At 41.5% G+C, this 20,335-nt stretch overlaps 1 protein-coding gene across 1 annotated transcript in view; it reads left to right on the forward strand.

The window, feature by feature from the left end:
* The window catches only part of LOC135512079 (RNA binding protein fox-1 homolog 3-like), a 798,827-nt gene that overhangs the window by 71,142 nt on the left and 707,350 nt on the right, over positions 1 to 20,335 (forward strand). The window lies entirely within an intron of this gene.

Below are 20,335 nucleotides of genomic sequence, written 5' to 3' on the forward strand. Positions count from 1 at the left end.
AGCTTTGACCGACTAAATTAGCTATGTTGGTCTATTATACTTCAAACAATGTGTATGCATCTTACTTAGGATTCAACCCTTCTCAAACAGCCTAATTCATTAATTAAAACAACTGTTTTTGAATTTTGAAATTTACACTGGAAGGTGATTATACAAAATTATACAACAATTCCACATGCAAAAGGTGTTATTCAAAAACATAATGTGCACTTCAAATTATGTTTAAAAAATGCATGTGTTTTGTATCACATATTTTATTGTCCAGGGTCCGGTTTCCAAAAAGCATCTTAAGGCCAAGTTAAATGTTATAGCCTTCGTAGGCACATCATTAAATCTCCAAGCTGTTTCCCAAAACCATCATTACAAAAGCTCAGCTTTCAACACCATAGTGCCCTCAAAGCTCAACAATAAGCTAAAGACCCTGGGACTAAACACCCAGGGTCCTTAGGTGATGAGGGTAGTTAGCAACACATCCGCCATGCTGATCCTCAACGTGGGGGCCCCTCAGCGGTGCATGCTCAGTCCCCTCCTGTTCTCCCTGTTCACTCATGACTGTACGGCCAGGCACGACTCCAACACCATCATTAAGTTTGCTGATGACACAACAGTGATAGGCCTGATCACTGACAATGATGAGACAGCCTATATGAAGGAGGTCAGAGACCTGACCGTGTGGTGCCAGGACAACAACTTCTCCCTCAACATGATCAAGACTAAGGAGATGATTGCGGACTACAGAAAAAGAAGGACCGAGCACGCCCGGGGGCCCCTATTATTATCTATGCATAGTCACTTTAATAACTCTACCTACATTTACAAATTACATCAATTACCTCGACTAACCGGTGCCCCCGCACATTGACTCTGTACCGGTACCCCCTGTATATAGTCTCGCTACTGTTATTTTACTGCTCCTCTTTAACTACTGGTTACTTTTATTTCTTATTCGTATTCATATTCTTTAAACTGCATTTTTGGTTTGTGGCTTGTAAGTAAGTAAGCATTTCACTGTTGTATTCGGCGAATGTGACAAGTAAAATTTGATATGATTTGATAATTGTAGGCTACTGTCTGTAATTTTGCCTCAAACAACATGTGCATAATGATGTGGCAAATGTTGGATTTCGTGTATAGGCTAAGAATTAGAATATTTGCAGACATAGGTGATAATATCTCTCTTGGAGCTGATCCATCGTCAGTATCTAATGTTAAAGTTAAGATTTTAATGGAGTTTGCTGATCCGAGAGCAGATATCTTTCTTTCGATGCTATCAGTATCGACACACTTATTGAATGTTCTCCCCATGTGGTGTTCTGGGAAACGCATGTGAATCCTTCGACCGTTGTAGAAATGATGCATCGTTAAAACACTTTTAAGCTTAACTTCCATCGCCATCGGAAAACCGGGCCCTGCCTATAGAACGGATTATTGCATATGGAAAACATATGGATTTTCCCTTTAAAGAGGGAGGGGGGTGAATATCAACAGTTGCTTACACAGTTCCAGTTCCTGGAAGTGACTCTCAAAGTACTGAGTAAGTTGGCTGAGTGAGCATTTAGAAATAGACCCCCTTCCAAATTTTTACTTGTTGATGGCTTTTTCCCACTATGCCAACGTCTGTATTTTTTCTGTATCAGAACAGTGGGAGATCCAGAGAAATTCCCAGCTAGCAACGGCCATATAGGGACAGTGAATTTCTATTACACTCCATGGTGAGATGTCTAAAATAATTCTAAGCGATTTGTGGTATTGTTGTTTTTGCTGTTTTTGCTGTTGTTTTTCTAAAACATGTTTTCCTCAAACTTGGGGGGGGGAGGGGACATGGACATTTTGGGAATAGCCTGATTTCTGTAGAACAGAGAGGGGGGGACATGGACATTTTGGGAATAGCCTGATTTCTGTAGAACAGAGAGGGGGGAACATGGACATTTTGGGAATAGCCTGATTTCTGTAGAACAGAGAGGGGGGAACATGGACATTTTGGGAATAGCCTGATTTCTGTAGAACAGAGAGGGGGGAAAAGGACAGCCAGGGACGGGTGTGATTAAAGGGGGGAGTCCCTGCTGAAAACGAGAGAAACAAATGGATTTGAAATGCTTTTTGATGGTATGAGGTTTTGTGTGGAGAACATCGTGCAGGCTGCTACTGGGCTGTACACTACACTGGGCTGTTCACTCTCTGTACAGGCTGGCTGGAGGCTGTCTCTTTTAACATAGCTTCACTCTCTTTCCCTCTCCTTCTCCCTCTCTCTACCCCACCCCCTCTCTCTCCAGCTCCACAACAGGCGGTTCAAATTGGAGCTGAATCAAGCCGACAACTTCTCCCTCTTTCCCTCTTCTCCCCCCACTCTCTCTTCATTCTTCATCCCTCTCTCTCTTCGTCCCCCCTCTCTCTCATCATCCCCTTGCTAATTACCTGCAGGGTGACCGTATGCTTATTAAAATTCCCTTTCAAAAAAGTTCCGACTTGTTTTTAACCTCACAGGCTACAACATGGAACCGGGGGAACAAGGCATAGAAATATCAAAGAGCTGTGAGACCAAAACTGCCTTGAAAGTTTTTTCTGGGAGAAATGATAAAACTGCTCCCTCGCTCACTTCACCAGGGGAGAGGGAGGGCTAGGCCTGACATTGCGGTAATCTGCTGTAAAATTGGCTGAAATGTGTAATTCTGAAATAAACAACAACTAGGGAGAAAGAGACAGAGAAAGAGAGAGAGGGGGAGAGAGAGAGTGAGAGGGGAAGAGAGAGAGTGAGAGGGGAAGAGAGAGAGGGAGAGAGAAAGGAAGAGATAGAGAGCGAGAGGGGAAGAGAGAGAGAGTTGATGCTGCAGAAGTTGAAATAAACAGGTCCAGTGCGTGCGTGCGTGCGTGCGTGTGTGTGTGTGTGTGTGTGTGTGTGTGTGTGTGTGTGTGTGTGTGTGTGTGTGGGTGTGTGTGTGTGTGTGGGTGTGTGTGTGCGTGTGTGTGTTGGACTCTTTGTAATGGCTGTAATGAAATATATGAAGTCAAACATGTAGTTTCCATATGTTCCATTTATTCCAATCCAGCCATTACAATGAGCCCATCCTCCTATAGCTCCTCCCACCAGCCCACTCTGGTGTGTGTATATGTGTGTTCATTGATATTTATAACTAGTACAGTAAAAGGTGAAATATCCTCTATCTCACCCCATTTTTGACTTTGACCTGTTCTCAGGACAAAACTAACATGCTACCCTTTGGACCTGAGGAGAATGATCTATTACTTTGATTTGCCCATTTAGGTTATTCTCTTTTATAAGAACGACATTCTATTGTCATAGTTTTTTCAATAGTTTTAATACTTATCACTTGGCAGTTCAGATTAATAATATATATATTGGTGCTCTGACTACTAAAATGGTTTTGGCTTCTAAAACATAAAAATATGTCCCTGACATTTAAAGATAATTCCTTTCCCTCTCTCTGAACAGGCTTTGGACTAAATTACTTGACACGATTTATTTATTTTAATGAAAAGCCTTTTCAAAGAAATGTCTTTCAGAAAGACCTCTGCGACCTTACAAAATGTCTAACAATGACTTTAATGTTATCTCTACCACAGAGCTGTAAAAACCTGTGATTTACTACCATGGATCAAAAACCCAACGTTTACAATTAATTTAGTTTAATAGTGCTATAATGCCGCAGTTAAAATATGCCCCTTTAGTGATAAGGGGCTGCATGTGTTAGAATTAATTCCTGGTTAATTGTTTCTACATTTCAGTGGTGCGAAGGCAGGAATGGCAGTGGTTTGTGTGTGTGTGTGTGTGTGTGTGTGTGTGTGTGTGTGTGTGTGTGTGTGTGTGTGTGTGTGTGTGTGTGTGTGTGTGTGTGTGTGTGTGTGTGTGTGTGTGTGTGTGTGTGGTGGAGGTTAGCTAGAATCTGGGAGGTAATTAATTTTCTATTTAAAAGGAAGATTCTGATGGGCTGCTGCCCTGGCAGGGCTGGGCTCGGCCACTGGGGGAAGAACAGCGGTTAATTGCAGTAGATTGCCTTATCTCCTTGTAATTATTCCTGTCTCTTTGGACTTCCTTGGCTCCAAATGGCCAATCGATACTATTGGACCACAGAGACAAGAAAGGGAGGAAGAAAGAGATGCAAAAGTCAAGTCGAACCTTCAGTTTAGAGGCTTGAGGTTTTGGCCTGGATGCTATCTCATCAGATATTAAGAGAGAAATGAGTCAATAGGAGGTCACGGATTTAAATGCAGACAGGCTGGTTTGGTAGTGTTCTTTTGAGGATGTTTTTATTAAAGGGTTCTGATGGGGTGCGATAGTTAAACTACGCTCATGAGGCATTTCTAAGTTATATTCTTCAATAACAAATCTGTACATATCATTCATTTAAAAGTTCAAAATGCATTTCCCAATTGCAGATGGCCACTTTATAGACATAACACATTCCTTCAATCAATTCCCAAATAATTTATACCGACCAACAGTTTCCAACCACCTCCCTCTCATGGTGACATAGGACAGACAATAGGACAGACAGACGGACATAGAAACCATTCAAAATTATTTCTCTCACAGGCTGTCTATTTGTACGTTATTCAAATCAAATAACCTTGAGCTAAACACCCTTCTGTTAACCCTATATTTGAGACAAACACCATTTGGCAAATGATATACAAAATAAATGGACCTCGTAGAAAAACCTACAAAGCCAATAATATTGACTATATATCAACACAGATATTAAAGAGCAGAAGACATGCACGTCCGTGGGACCGGTATTGCTTTCCTCGGGTGTGATAGATAGATGGTCAGTAGGAAGGGAGGAGACCACTGTTACTGGTTAGACCACGCGATGAGCTGCCCTGTGGTTATGGACTGGGCACACTGGTCAGAGAGTGGGTGCATCCCAAATGGCACTCTATTCCCTCACAACTTTTGACCAGAGCCCAATGGGAATAAGCTGCCAATTGGGAGGTAGAAGAGTCCCTACTTAATTCCATTAATCATGACTACAGGATACACATGTGGGCACGCTAACACACACACACACACACACACACACACACACACACACACACACACACACACACACACACACACACACACACACACACACACACACACACACACACACACACACACACACACACACACAGTTGAAGTTGAAAGTGTACATAATATTAGAGAGAATTATTTATTTCAGCTTTTATTTCTTTCATCACATTCCCAGTGGGTCAGAAGTTTACATTGCACTCAATTAGTATTTGGTAGCATTGCCTTTAAATTGTTTAACTTGGGTCAAACTTTTCGGGTAACCTTCCACAAGCTACCCACAAAAGGTTGGGTGAATTTTGGCCCATTCCTCCCGACAGAGCTGGTGTAACTGAGTCAGGTTAGTAGGCCTCCTTGCTCGCACACAAGTTTTCAGTTCTGCCCACACATTTTCTATAGGATTGAGGTCAGGGTTTTGTGATGGCCACTCCAATACCTTGACTTTGTTGGCCTTAATAAGCCATTTTGCCACAACTTTGGAAGTATGCTTGAGGTCATTGTCCATTTGGAAGACTCATTTGCGACCAAGCTTTAACTTCCTGATTGATGTCTTGAGATGTTGCTTCAATATATCCACATAATTTTGCATCCTCATGATGCCATCTATTTTGTGAACTGCACCAGTTCCTCCTGCAGCAAAGCAGCCCCACAACATGATGCTGCCACCCCTCTGCGTCACAGTTGGGATGGTGTTCTTCAGCTTGCAAGCCTCCCCCTTTTCCTCCAAACATAACGGTGGTCATTATGGCCAAACAGTTATTTTTTTGTTTCATCATACCAGAGGACATTTCTCCAAAAAGTACATTATTTGTCCCCATGTGCAGTTGCAAACCGTAGTCTGGCTTTTTTTATGGCAGTTTTGGAGCAGTGGCTTCTTCCTTGCTGAGCAGCCTTTCAGGTTACGTTGATATAGGACTCGTTTTACTGTGGATATAGATACTTTTGTACCTGTTTCCTCCAGCACCTTCACAAGGTTCTGTGCTGTTGTTCTGGGATTGATTTGCACTTCTGCACATAAGTACGTTCATCTCTAGGAGACAGAACGCGTCTCCTTCCAGAGCGGTATGAAGGCTGCGTGATCCCATGGTATTTATACTTGCATACTATTGTTTGTACAGATGAACGTGGTACCTTCAGGCATTTGGAAATTGCTCCCAATTTTGAACCAGACTTGTGGAGGTCTACAATTATTTTTCTGAGGTCTTGGCCGATTTCCTTAGATTTTTCCATGATGTCAAGCAAAGAGGCACTGAGTTTGAAGCTAGGCCTTGAAATACATCCACAGGTATACCTCCAATTGACTCAAATGATGTCAATTAGCCTATCAGAAGCTTCTAAAGCCATGACATAATTTTCTGGAATTTTCTGGAAGTTGTTGAAAGTCACAGTCTTAGTGTATGCAAACTTTTGACCCACTGGAATTGTGATACAGTGATCTATAAGTGAAATAATCTGTCTGTAAACAATTGTTGATTTTTTTTGTCATGCACAAAGTAGATGTCCTAACCGACTTGCCAACACAATATTTTGTTACCTAGAAATGTGTGGAGTGGTTGAAAAACAAGTTTTAACGACTCCAACCTCAGTGTATATCAATTTCAGAATTTCCGACTTCAACTGTACACACACGCACACACACACACACACACACACACACACACACACACACACACACACACACACACACACACACACACACACACACACACACACATACACACACACACACACACACACACACACACACACACATACTGTACAAACATTTTAATCAGTCTCTTACTGTGAATTACAGTTGCAAAATGACGGTTTAGATAAGATGTACTTTATTGTCCATAAAGTTACAGAGAACGGAAATATGTCTTAATGTTCACAATTCAACCCAACTGACACACATACAAACGCCTTTGGGTTGGATGCAATGGGTCAATGGCACAAGAACAGGCAATGATATCTAGGATGATGCCAGTAACTTTCCTTAAATTCCCTGGTTTTCCTGAAATCCTGGTTGAAGAATTGTCAAATATTCTCTTTATTCCCTTCTGACTCCAACTGGGATTTCAGGAAAACCACACTGTAATGGAAAACTGTAATTTATATGGTAATTTGAGGTATTATCAAATGTAAATCAACTGAAACATTTTACTGCAGCATACTGTAAATTATGGTGCATTGTGAGATATGTTCTGTAATTCAAATGGTCCTGTAATTTCACCCCACAGAATACAGTACTGTACCGTAGCTTTGGAGCTCCAAAAGTATTTTGACCACTAGTGGGTGAATGGCATTGTTGTTACTGGCTCAATTACATATTTTGAAGGTGACTTGTAAGAGGCTATATTTGTTGTATCCATGAGGGCGGCAGAGTAGCCTAGAGGTTAGAGCGTTGGACTAGTAACTGGAAGGTTGCAAGTTCGGAACCCCGAGCTGACAAGGTACGAGTCTGTCGTTCTGCCCCTGAACAGGCAGTTAACCCACTGTTCCTAGGCCGTTCCCTTGAGGGAATGCTTCATCAATTTAACTCCTATGTGGTTATACTGCGCAATCAATTTAAAATGTAATGGAGACACATTGGTGTGGCAGTGAGTCTTAAACCTTTAATGGTTGAACATTTTGCCATTTCCTTTTGTTCTGTTTTGTCCTGTAGTCACTGGCACTTTGGGAGCCTTTGTTAAGGCCTCTAGAAGTGCAAGGGATTTAAAACATCAAATATGAATGAATATGCTGTAATGTGTAAACACTTTACCTAGCAGTCAACCTGCTTGCACCAATCCCTTGTAATTACAGTAAAATACTGTGAAATACAAACCCCTCCCCTCATTACAATTAATTCATTCATCCATTAATTAAATAATTCTGATTTCGGTAGTACTTTTACTTTTACAGTATAATGCATAATATTTACGGCATTATGTGTTTGCTTTGATACCGTATTTATATTACAGTAGGTGTGAATTTTACTTGTCACTGAGCTACCTGTAAATTACTGTCAAATTCATGGTAACCCCTTTTACAGTGCAGGGAAACCCTACTGTTAAAAAGACTAGGATGGGGGCATTTCTGTTACTGTATATAACATAGACCTAGCCCAGTGAATGGGCTGTGCAATCATTCCCATTACCTTTTACAGAGCAGGTAATTGACTTCTAGTCCCATTCTCTTCAGTATAAACAGGGCTTATCTTCTTTCTAAGGGCTGCCTTTGAACAGGGTTTAGGTTTGAAAGGCCACCGCACACACACCACTGCAAAGTTTCCGCTATCTGATTGAGAGTCAGGTTGTGTGGTAGCGGGAGGTGGAGATTGGCTGATATTGGGTGCTTTATCGTCTCAGCTCCTTCAAAGACAAGTCACAGATCGTGATAATGAGAAGGGATCAAGGAAAAAGAGAAGTGTCAAATGGAAGGTGAGTGTAATGGCGATCTTAGTTCTAGTACAAAGAGTGGTACAATGTAAACTCAAATACCTCAAGTAAGTTGATCTCAAACTGAAAAGTCATTATTACTTAAAATAATATCTGTGTTTTCCATGTACATTGATTGATTGAATAATCTTACGCTACACAAAGATAAATAACATATTTTTCTAAACTAATCCAATGATTTAGTTAGACACCTTGCACCTGTTACTGAAATGGGTGTTCCAGTTTAAATGGGTGTTCCAGTTTAAATGGCTTAGGTAGTCTCCTCACACTGTTCCTAATCCTGGCAGTCATTATGAATGCAGGTTGCGGGTGAATGAAAACTGCTGGATATCTTAACTCTGGCTTGGTTCCAATAGGATTTACATATCCTTTTGAAAGCCAGAATAATGTGATTTGCAGGTAGGGTTGCAATATTCTGGTACATTTTTCCAGAAATCCCATTTGGAAGGTTCCTGGAAATCCTTCAATCCTGCTTTTTTTGAAAAACTGGGAGTTTTGGGAAAGTTACCAGAATTTTGCTAAGCTTCAAAGTAAGGACATATGTATTGTCTTTAAGAATTTAATTACAATAACATTCACCTAAAGAACACACTCGGTGAAGGCCACAGGACTGAACATGAATGTATTCAACAACTACTACTACGAATGTATTCAACAACTTTGTCACTAACAAATAGTCATGTGGGGTAGCTCTATAATTCACGCAAAGAGGCAAGGCACACTGGGGAATTATATTGGAGGCATAACTTAGTGGGGGTGTTACTCTAAATAGTGGGGGCATGACTCAACTAGGGGATAGATTGGTTCTGTGCAATCACACAGCTATTGAACCTTGCTGTGCAGGGACGACTGTTATGTTTTGTGTCGGTGTGAATCGAGGTCTAGCATTATTGGCACCCTTGAAAAAGATGAGCAAAAAATACCATAATATAAATAATACAAATACTAAGCTATATTGTGTTCTCAAAAAATAAAGCAATTATGTTATTTTATACTAATACAATTGCTCAGAAAAAATGCAATTTGTTTAACAATTAGTAAAAGCTTTTTTTTAAGATATTGGTCAAAATGAGGCAGGTACAGAGTCCAGAACAGGCAAGGGTCAAAACCGGGAGGACTAAAAAATGGAGAAAAAGCAAAGTAGGAAAACGGGACAAACGCTTCTAGGCTTGGACATACAAGACAAACTGGCACAGAGAGACAGGAAACACGGGGATAAATACACTGGGGAAAACAAGCAACAGCTGTGGAGACAATAACGAGGACAGGAGAAACAGATCAGGGTGTGACATATACAGCTCATTGAGTGCAGTCTTAGTGCCAGCATCGGTCTGTGGTCGTATGTAAACAGTTATGTAAAATACAGATGAAAACTCTCCGGGTAGATAGTGTGTTCTACAGCTTATTATGAGATACTCTACCTTAGGCAAGCAAAACCTTGAGATTTCCTTAGATATTATGCACCAGCTGTTGTTTACATATATGCATAGTCCGCCACACCTTGTCTTACCAAACGCTGCTGTCCTGCTATCCTGCTGTTTCAGCGTATAACCAGCCAGTTGTATGTTGATAATGTTGTTGTTCAGCCACGACTCCGTAAAGCATAAGATATTACAGTTTTTAATGTCCCGTTGGTAGTTTAATCTTCCTTGTAGGTCGTCGATTTTAGTTTTCCAATGATTGCACGTTAGCTAGTACAATGGAAGGCCGGGGGGGGGGTATTCAATCGCCTGCAAATTCTCAGAAGGCAGCCCGACCTCCGTACTCTTTTTCTTCATCGTCTCTCCATGCAAATTACAGAGATTTGGGCCCGTTCCCTGGGAAAGCAGTATGTTGTTCACGTCGGGCTCATTGGACTCCTTGTCTGCGTCCCAATCTAACGCTCCACACCGTATTTTGGAATTGTATTGATAATGACCTATATCAGAATGGACAGTAGAAGCCATGTAAGGGATGGTGATGAAATTATTGTGATGGGATTGGAGTGGAGTGGAGGGATGGTAGTGGTGGTGTTATTCTCTTCTCTCCCAGTATGCTAGGTGCTCTAGGTGCTGTGGAAGCCATGAAAAGGATTGAAAGGAAGGATGATCCCTGATTCCCGGTCTCCCTGTTTGCGTCCCAAATGGCTCTGGTCAAAAGTAGTGCACTATAAAGGGAATATGGCCCAGTGCTTGTTAATGCAGAGAGCAGTAATAGATGTCAACAGCCTGGCCTCCTCTTATTGTGTCAACATTAATCACTGCTCCTCTGGATACTGCCTGGACGCTGCCACACACACACACACACATACACACACACACACACACAAATAAACATACACACACACACTGCTTAAGATTCAGCGCAGCATGCCAGGGTCAGTAGGGGCAGCTCTATCAATCTACAAGCCTTCTGTCCTCCGCTCTTCCCAGGTCTGCGCTCCCTCTCCACTGACTGGTTAATCACTGCCGCTAATTACAACCCACTAGCCGCTCCGCCAATGCAAATGTAAAGAGCACACACCCATGCTTCAATATGGCCCTGTGTTCGGCCAGCGAAAGGTCCACCATATGCCTTGAGTGCCGTGTGTGTGTGTGCGCGTTTGTGTTTACTGTCTTGGCTGCCTGCCTGCCACTTCTCAGAATGCCTTACAAATGAAGAATGGGGAGCAGCTGAGTGTAGTCAATGACTTATTTACTTGTGGATTTTGATGGGCAGTCGAAGCAATTTTCGTCTCTCCAGGTACACTGTAAAAAAATATTGTACTTTTTACAGTAAACTGGCAGTACAGTAACTTACTAGCAGCACAGTAGCCAATAAATTACTATAGATTTACAAGTCAAGGTTCTTAGACTGCCGAATTACATTATGGTATTGTTTTCTGTGTGGTATAGTATTTTCAGGATTCTGACTAATGGGTGCAACAAATATAGCTTCTTACAAGGCACGCCTCAAAATATGTTAATGAGCCATAGACTCTTTCCCAGCCCACAACGTTTTCCAATAATGCACCATAATTAACAGTGTGCCACTTTAAAATACACAGCAAAACAGGTAATACATTGCTTTACTGTAAAATTGTATTGTAAAATTACAGCAGTGTAGCGGAATGCCATTGAGCCCCCATAATGCATTGCTTTTTACAGTACTATACAGTAATATGGAATAATTTGTTACAGTGTAGGTTTGGGTGGATGTGTTCTTGTATGTTTTTATAAATGTGCAAAGGAACATATTAGGATGATGCCCAATACATGTAATTTAGCAGACCCTTTTATGCAAATCTTGACCCCTGCTTTTATTAGTAAATACAGAATTACCTATCAGCTCTATAAGCTCTTATGTATCTTTCTGCCCAAGATTCACTCGGTAGTAAAATAATCCCTATATAGTTTAGGCACTGCAGTCAATGACCAATCACTCCTGTTTCATAGACTTCTTTATGGTCTTATCGACTACACATTAAACACACCATTCTGAAGGTGGCGGAGTGTCTGCTGCTGGGGAATAAAGTGAATGTGTGTGTGCGTGCGTGTTTGTGTGCATGTAGAGTCATTGAATGTTGAACAGCGTGTCTCGTCATTTAATGTTGCCGTGATTTAGCTTTCAGCGTGAAAGGTTTAAGGGCTAAAGGGTTAAATATGGTGCATATATACAGCCCTTATTACCTCTTTATCTTCACTATTACCTTATCAAGTACAGTCAGTGACCTTGAATACATGTAATTGTCTAGACATTCACCAACAATCAGAAACCCTTGCTTTACAATAATGTACAATGTTTTCATGGGAAATAGGCGTATGTCGCGGGTCACTACTTTCACAGGAGAGCCGTTTGAACGTAAACTTTTTTTTAAATCAAACTGTGTTTTTGGGCAGAAATGCCTTCTGGAACATATGAACTGTCATATACCTTAATAACAAACTTGTATGCCAACTGTAAATACATGTGTTAAATTACTAGCCTAGTTTGTTGAGCCACAGAAAAAGTCAGCAACCTACCCACTAGCCATGATTGGCATAGATAATGAGTGGGCTGGACATGCAGAGAGACGAGTTTGAATTGATCTACCATATAGCAAGCGTCTGTCTATTTGAGCTGGTCAGTAAGTGTAGATAATCCTGCATAATGTGTATTTTTTATGTATCGTGTAGTAGAACTGTGCAAGTGTTGCTCTCCACTTTCTGGAGGACAGAGTTTGGAAATCAGTGGAATTAGAGTTTGATTGCTTAGGAGGTAGAGAAAACACCTGTCTCCACCTGCAGATTCATGCAGGGTAGTAGTGTCATGAGTTGGGATTATGGTTCAATGTTTACCTAGCTAGCAACATGTCTTAACCTCTTGAAACTCTAGGGGCGCTATATCATTTTTGGATAAAAAGACGTGCCCGTTTTAAGCGCAATATTTTGTCACAAAAAGATGCTCGACTATGCATATAATTGGTAGCTTTGGAAAGAAAACACTCTGACGTTTCCAGAACTGCAAAGATATTTTCTGTGCGTGCCCTAGAACGTGAGCTTCAGGCAAAACTAAGATGAGACGGCATCCAGGAAATGAGCAGGATTTTTGAGGCTCTGTTTTCCATTGTCTCCTTATATGGCTGTGAATGCGAGAGGAGTAAGTCTGCCCTTTCTGTCGTTTCCCCAAGGTGTCTGCAGCATTGTGACGTATTTGTAGGCATATCATTGGAAGATTGACCATAAGAGACCACATTTACCAGGTGTCCGCCCGGTGTCCTGCGCCGAAATTGGTGCGCAAAAGTCAGCTGCAAGTATTTTTCCACAGAATTCAGAGAAGAATGCAGGCTTCCACGAACGATATATCAATGAAGAGATATGTGAAAAAACACCTTGAGGATTGATTCCAAACAACGTTTGCCATGTTTCGGTCGATATTATGGAGTTAATTCGGAAAAAGTTTGACGTTGTAGGTGACTGAATTTTCGGTTCGTTTCGGTAGCCAAATGTGATGTAAAAACGGAGCGATTTCTCCTACACACAGACGCTTTCAGGAAAAACTGCGCATTTGGTATGTAACTGAGAGTCTCCTCATTGAAAACATCCGAAGCTCTTCAAAGGTAAATGATTTTATTTATTTGGTTATCTGGTTTTTGTGAAAATGTTGCGTGCTAAATGCTACTCAAAATGCTAAGCTAGCTTAGCATACTCTTACACAAATTAGTCAATTGCTATGGTTCAAAAGCATATTTTGAAAATCTGAGATGACAGTGTTGTTAAGAAAAGGCTAAGCTTGAGAGTAGGTGCATTATTTTCATTTTATTTGCGATTTTCAGAAATCGTTAACGTTGCGTTATGCTAATGAGCCTGAGGCTTTAGTCACGATCCCGGATCCGGGATGGGGAGTTTCAAGAAGTTAACAAAAGACTCCACTATGCAAGTAACCATTTTGGGTGCGTTCATAAATTCAGTCTGGCCAACTACTCTGATTTCAGGGCACTCTGGTCTGAGTGTGCCAGAGTGCAGAATAACTGATGAATCTACGAACGTTCACTACCTGTTGAATATGGCTGGTGTCAGTAAACATAGACAAAAAAAGTTAAATTAAATTATTGGCAGCAGCACACTTACAGTCACCAACGCTCTGGATAATATGAAAACAGCCTAACCAGCTCCACGAAGGTGAGTAAAATAGTCAGAGTGGGGTGTTCTCTCATTTGTGTCTGGAGCTAGCTAGCTAGCTAGCTAGTGTTAGCCAGTTAGCTTCGGTGCTTGACTGGCGTTGTGGGGTCAGAATGCTCGGATCAACCCTACTCATCGGCCAGAGCGTCCATTGTGCGCTCTGAACTCTGCGAGAGCGACTGCAGCACAGTTGCAGTCACTAACGCTATGTATAACATAAAAACAGCCTAACCAGCTCAGCTAGACCGAGTAATGGTCAGTGAGCTGTTTTCTCATTTGTGTCTGCTGGAAATAGCTAGCAAGTTGGGTGCTTGACTGCTGTCGTTAGTACAGAACGCTCGGATCAACTCTTAAAGAGATGTTTGAGGCTAAAGCTTAAGAGGATGTGAACAATTCTGAACGGGTGTCGACAAGGAGGAGCTCTCCAGTAGGTACCAAAGCATTCAAAGGCCAGGATATCCTGGGCCAAAGAGAAGCACTGGAGGCCAGGAGCGCTTAGCCTGCACCAACCGTCCTGGCTGGATGCCCACTCGAGCCCGGGAAATGCGGGGAGCTGGAATATAGGGCACCGGGCTGTGACTGCTCACTGGAGACATGGTGCGCTTCACCGCATAACACGGTGCCCGACCTGTCACACGCTCTCCACGGGTTTTGGCTCAGGTCTAAACCCTGACTCCGCCAATCTCTCCGTGTGCCGCCCCCCCCCAATTTTTTGGGGGGAGCAGCCTCTCGGGCTTCCATGCTAGCCGTGACCCCTTGTATGGTTGCTCCCTCCTTGCTGCCTCCTTCTGCACTCATGGGAGGCGATCCTTCCCAGCCAGGATCACCTCCCACGTCCAAACCTCCATGCCACGCTGCTTGGTCTTTTTATGTTGGGGAGTTCTGTAACGGCTCGCGTGGGTTGAAGAAGGAAACCAACCAAGAATGCCCACCCTTATCACACCCTGACCTAACAAAATAACAGAGAAATAAAAGTCTCTCTAAGGTCAGGGCGTGACACCTGCAGACTGAACAAAAACATAAACTCAACACACAACAATTACAAATATTTTTTGGAGTTCATATAAGGAAATCAGTCAATAGAAATAAATAAATTAGGCCCTAATCTATGGATTTCACATGACTGTGCAGGGGTGAGAGGGCATAGGCGTACATATATGGTAGCCAGACCCTCCCACTGGGGAGACAGACCCAGTCAATCAGAATGAGTTTTTCTCCACAAAAGGGCTTTATTACACAGGCTCAGCTAATCAGAATTCGTTTTTCCCCACAAAAGGGGTTTATTACACAGGCTCAGCTAATCAGAATTCGTTTTCCCCCACAAAAGGGCTTTATTACACAGGCCCAGCTAATCATAATCATTTTTGCCCCACAAAAGGGCTTTATTACACAGTTGAAGAAGCCGGATGTTGAGATCCTGGGCTGATGTGATTAGCGGTTGTGAGGATGGTTGGAAATACTGCTAAATTCTCGAAAATGGCGTTGAAGGGGACGTATGTTAGAGAAATTAACGTGCAATTGTCTGGGAACAGTTCTAGTGGATATTCCTGCAGTCAGCATGCTAATTGCACGCTCCCTCAAAACTTGAGACGTCTGTAGCATTGTGTTGTGTGACAAAACTGCACATTTTAGAGTGGCCTATTACTGTCCCCAGCACAAGGTGCACCTGTGTAATGATCATGCTGTTTAATCATCTTATTGATATGCCACACCTGTCAGGTGGATGGATTATATTGGCAAAGGAAAAATGCTCACTAACAGGGATGTAAACAAATTTGGGTACAATATTTTTGAGAAATAAACTTTTGTGCATATGGAACATTTCTGGGATCTTTTATTTCAGCTCTTGAAACATGGGACTTTACATGTTGCGTTACATTTTTTGTTCAGTGTATGTTCAGGTTTGTATGTGAATGTGATTGTGTAAATATTAGGCAACCAGACAGATGTGAAAGACAATCTATGAGGGCCGTTTACCCTCTGTTGCTGGCCGGGAGGCTGGAGACCAACAGAGCTTTTTGATTAGACGAAACGTCCTGTTCGAGACCATCTGTGTGTAAGGGCCTAAGGTGCGTTTCTATGCATGTTTACTACTGTTGTTGTTATTGGTTGTTTATTTAATGTTTTCTTCCCCTGCATAAATTTAGCATAATTTCAGAAAGTCAAGATGGCGGCGCCGTTACGGGCGGGTGTCCTTATGGAAAAACCACATGATTTGAAATGTTTAAACACGCATTTCAGTTCTGCCCACAAATGTTCTATAGGATTGAGGTCAGGGCTTTGTGATGTCCACTCCATTACCTTGGCTTTGTTGTCCTTAATTAAGCCATTTTGCCAACTTTGGAAGTATGCTTGGGGTCATTGTCCATTTGGAATACTCATTTGCGGCCAAGCTTTAAATTCCTGACTGATGTCTTGAGATGTTGCTACAATATATTCATAGAATTGTCCTCACTCATGATGCCATCTATTTTGTGAATTATACCAGTCCCTCCTGCAGCAAAGCACCCCCACAACATGATGCTGCCACCCCCATGCTTCACAGTTTGGATGGTGTTCTTTGGCTTGCAAGCCTCACCCTTTATCCTCCAAACATAACAATGGTCATTATGGCCAAACACTTCTTTTTTTGTTTCATCAGAACAGAGGACATTTCTCCAAAAAGTGCAATTTTTGTCCCCATGTGCAGTTGCAAACCGTAGCCTGGCTTTTTTATGGCGGTTTTGGAGCAGTGGCTTCTTCCCTGCTGAGCAGCCTTTCAGGTTATGTCGATATAGGACTCGTTTTACTGTGGATATAGATCATTTTGTATCTGTTTCCTCCAGCACCTTTACAAGGTCCTTTGCTGTTGTTCTGGGATTGATTTGCACTTCTGCACATAAGTACGTTCATCTCTAGGTCCCATGGTATTTATACTTGCGTACTATTGTTTGTGCAGATGAACGTGGTACCTTCAGGCATTTGGAAATTGCTCCCAAGGATGAGCGAGACTTGTGGAGGTCTACAATTTTGTTTCTGAGGTCTCGTCTGATTTCTTTAGATTTTCCCATTATGTCATGCATAAAGGGACTGAGTTTGAAGGTAGGCCTTGAAATACATCCACAGGTACACCTCCAATTGACTCAAATGATGTCAATTAGAAGCTTCTAAAGCCATGACATCATTTTTTGAAATTTTCCAAGCTGTTTAAACCTGTTAAGGCTCGGGACAATACTGCCCCCTTTGGATGAATTGCGTGCCCATAGTAAACTGAAACAAAATCTGTCCAAAATTGTTAATATATGCATATAATAATTATTATTGGATATAAAACACTCTAAAGCTTCTAAAATCGTTTGAAATATGTCTGTAAGTATAGCAGAACTCACAGGGTAGGCAATCTCCCAAACTAGTTTTGGCATCCAGAATGTTGGTGCAACTTTGACGTCATCGCCCCCACCCTTCCCAACCAGCTATGGATCTGGAAGCACGAGATGTCCTCTATCAGTAGAGCGTTTAATTGCGCAAATCCCGTGAGCTTTGACCATTTGGCAGGCAAAATAGTGGGTGTCGCGAGAAAATACATGCGCATTCGAGCGCGAATTGTACACAGTCATCCCTCCGTTCCAGAAGGTCTTAGAAGAATTCCTTTTGTCCGGTTGAATCGCCAATTGTTTTGTACGTTTATAACATCCTAAAGCTTGATTCTGCACTTAGTTTGACCAGTTTAGTCGACATATAATATGTAATTTTGAAGTTTTGATGCGCAACTTCGGGACCAGAAGTCATTTTGGATGCATTTCAGCTGACACGGGTAGCCTATGCTACTATAACTACACACGAACTGAAACAAAACGATGTATTGGGTAAGTATGACTCCTTCCACTACATTCTGATCGAAGACCATCAAAGGTAAGGGAATATTTATGTTGTAATTTTGTATTTCTGTTGACTCCAACATAGCGGAGAAATATTGCTTACGTCTGAGTGCCGCCTCAGATTATTGAATAGTGATAGTGAACGATTTCTGTAACGCTACAAAGAAATGTGACAAAGCGGTTGCATTAAGAAGCAGTGTATCTTTCTAACTATATGTAGAACATGTATATTTAGTCAAAGTTTATGATGTGTATTGCTGTTATCTGGCGTTATCTGGCGGAGCTATCTATCATTTCTCCGGACATTTTTGAGGATTTTCTGAACATGGCATCAATGTAAACGGAGATTTATGGATATAAATTGCATATTATTGAAAAAAACATAAATGTACTGTGTAACATGTCATATTACTGTCATCTGATGAAGATTTTCAAAAGGTTAGTGAATTATTTTTCTTTTAATCCTGCGTTTGTGATTGCATCTTTTGTTCGACAAAATGGCTACATATCGTCTGTGTCTTTGTGGTGGTTTGACATACATATGTGCTACGTTTTTGCCGTAAAACATTTTAGAAATCTGACTCGCTGGGTAGATGAACAAGGTGTTTATCTTTAATTTGAGCTATTGGACTTGTTAATGTGTGGAGGTTAAATACTTTTAAGAATATTTTTGCATTCTGTGTGCCACCTTTTGAGTTGAGCGGGGGGGGGAGTTGGCGCCCTTGGGGAACGTGTAGCGTGAACACGTTAACCTCTTATGGATCCCTTAAGTGCGAATCCCGTTAGCGGGACTGATTTGACAACATCCAGTGAAATTGTAGTGCACCAAATTCAGACTACAGAAATATTCGTATTCAACCTTCACAAAAATATAAGTGTAATACATCAAAAGAAAGCTTAATCCAGCCGCTGTGTCAGATTTCAAATAGGCTTTATGGCAAAAGCAAACCATGCGATTATCTGAGGACAGCACCTCCTCTGAGACTATCACAGTGCAGGTGCATTTATACGGAGACTTGATTACACACAGGTGGATTGTATTTATCATCATTAGTCATTTAGGTCAACATTGGATCATTCAGAGATCCTCACTGAACTTCTGGAGAGAGTTTGCTGCACTGAAAGTAAAGGGGCTGAATAATTTTGCACGCCCAATTTTTCAGTTTTTGATTTGTTAAAAAAGTTTGAAATATCCAATAACTGTCGTTCCACTTCATGATTGTGTCCCACTTGTTGTTGATTCTTCACAAAATAATACAGTTTTATATCTTTATGTTTGAAGCCTGAAATGTGGCAAAAGGTCGCAAAGTTCAAGGGGGCCGAATACTTTCGCAAGGCACTGTATGTTGTTGATGTAAATTGAGAAGAGCGTGGGGCCTAGAATTGAGCTTTGGGGTACTCCCTTGATGACAGGCAGTGACTGAGACAGTAGATTTTCTGACTTTATACACTTCACTCTTTGAGAGAGGTAGTTAGCAAACCAAGCCAAAGACCCCTCAGAGACACACTAATACTCCTTAGCCGGCCCACAAGAAAGGAATTGTCTACCCTATCAAAAGCTTTGGCCAAGTCAATAAAAATAGCAGCACAACATTGCTTAGAATCAAGGGCAATGGTGACATCATTGGGGACCATGTTTATCACGCACCCACGTATGCTAATACATTGTCCCCCACCTACATTTCAACACGCAGAAATGATTGTATCTCATCCTGCGTTAGTAGCCTAGGGGGAAGTGGGAGATTACACATACGACTGGGAAAAATCCACATTAACGGTCCTCCAACTGGTAACTACGTGTGGGAATCATCCCTCAGTTCTGACTTCTCCCTCATGACGAACTTTGACATCACCTACTGAGGAAATTACCCTTCGAAAAGAGCATTTTCTGCAGTTCAATGAAACAACAAAACATTATGTATAAAAACAATCTATTTACATGGTTTTTGAAACTCTATTATTTTTTTGCAAGCATGATAGCTGCACTTTTAGTTTATGGTTGATTGAGCTTGTTGGACATTAGCCAAATGGCATTTCTCAATGACTTCAAAGCATGAGAATGCCTCCAACTGGTATTTACAACTTCCCAACTGGTAAATTCCCACTTCCAGCATGTTTATGAATGCATCATTATATTGAATGTATTTGGTAGAAGAACTCACCATTATACTAGATTATGTACTAGACATTTACCCTAAAAGGTACTGTTCAGTGCCATGTGAGTTCCTACCTCTGAAGGTACCGTATGTACCTTTGACCTTTTAGTACACCTGAGAAGAACACTGTAACATAAAAATACTTTTATATTTGAGAGTGTGTGGATATAATGTTGAAGTCGGAAGGTTGGAGTCATTAAAACTTGTTTTTCAACCACTGCACAATTTTCTTGTTAGCAAACTATAGTTTTGG

This window comes from Oncorhynchus masou, chromosome 24 (genome assembly GCF_036934945.1).
Source record: "Oncorhynchus masou masou isolate Uvic2021 chromosome 24, UVic_Omas_1.1, whole genome shotgun sequence".
NCBI classification, from domain to species: Eukaryota; Metazoa; Chordata; class Actinopteri; order Salmoniformes; family Salmonidae; genus Oncorhynchus; species Oncorhynchus masou.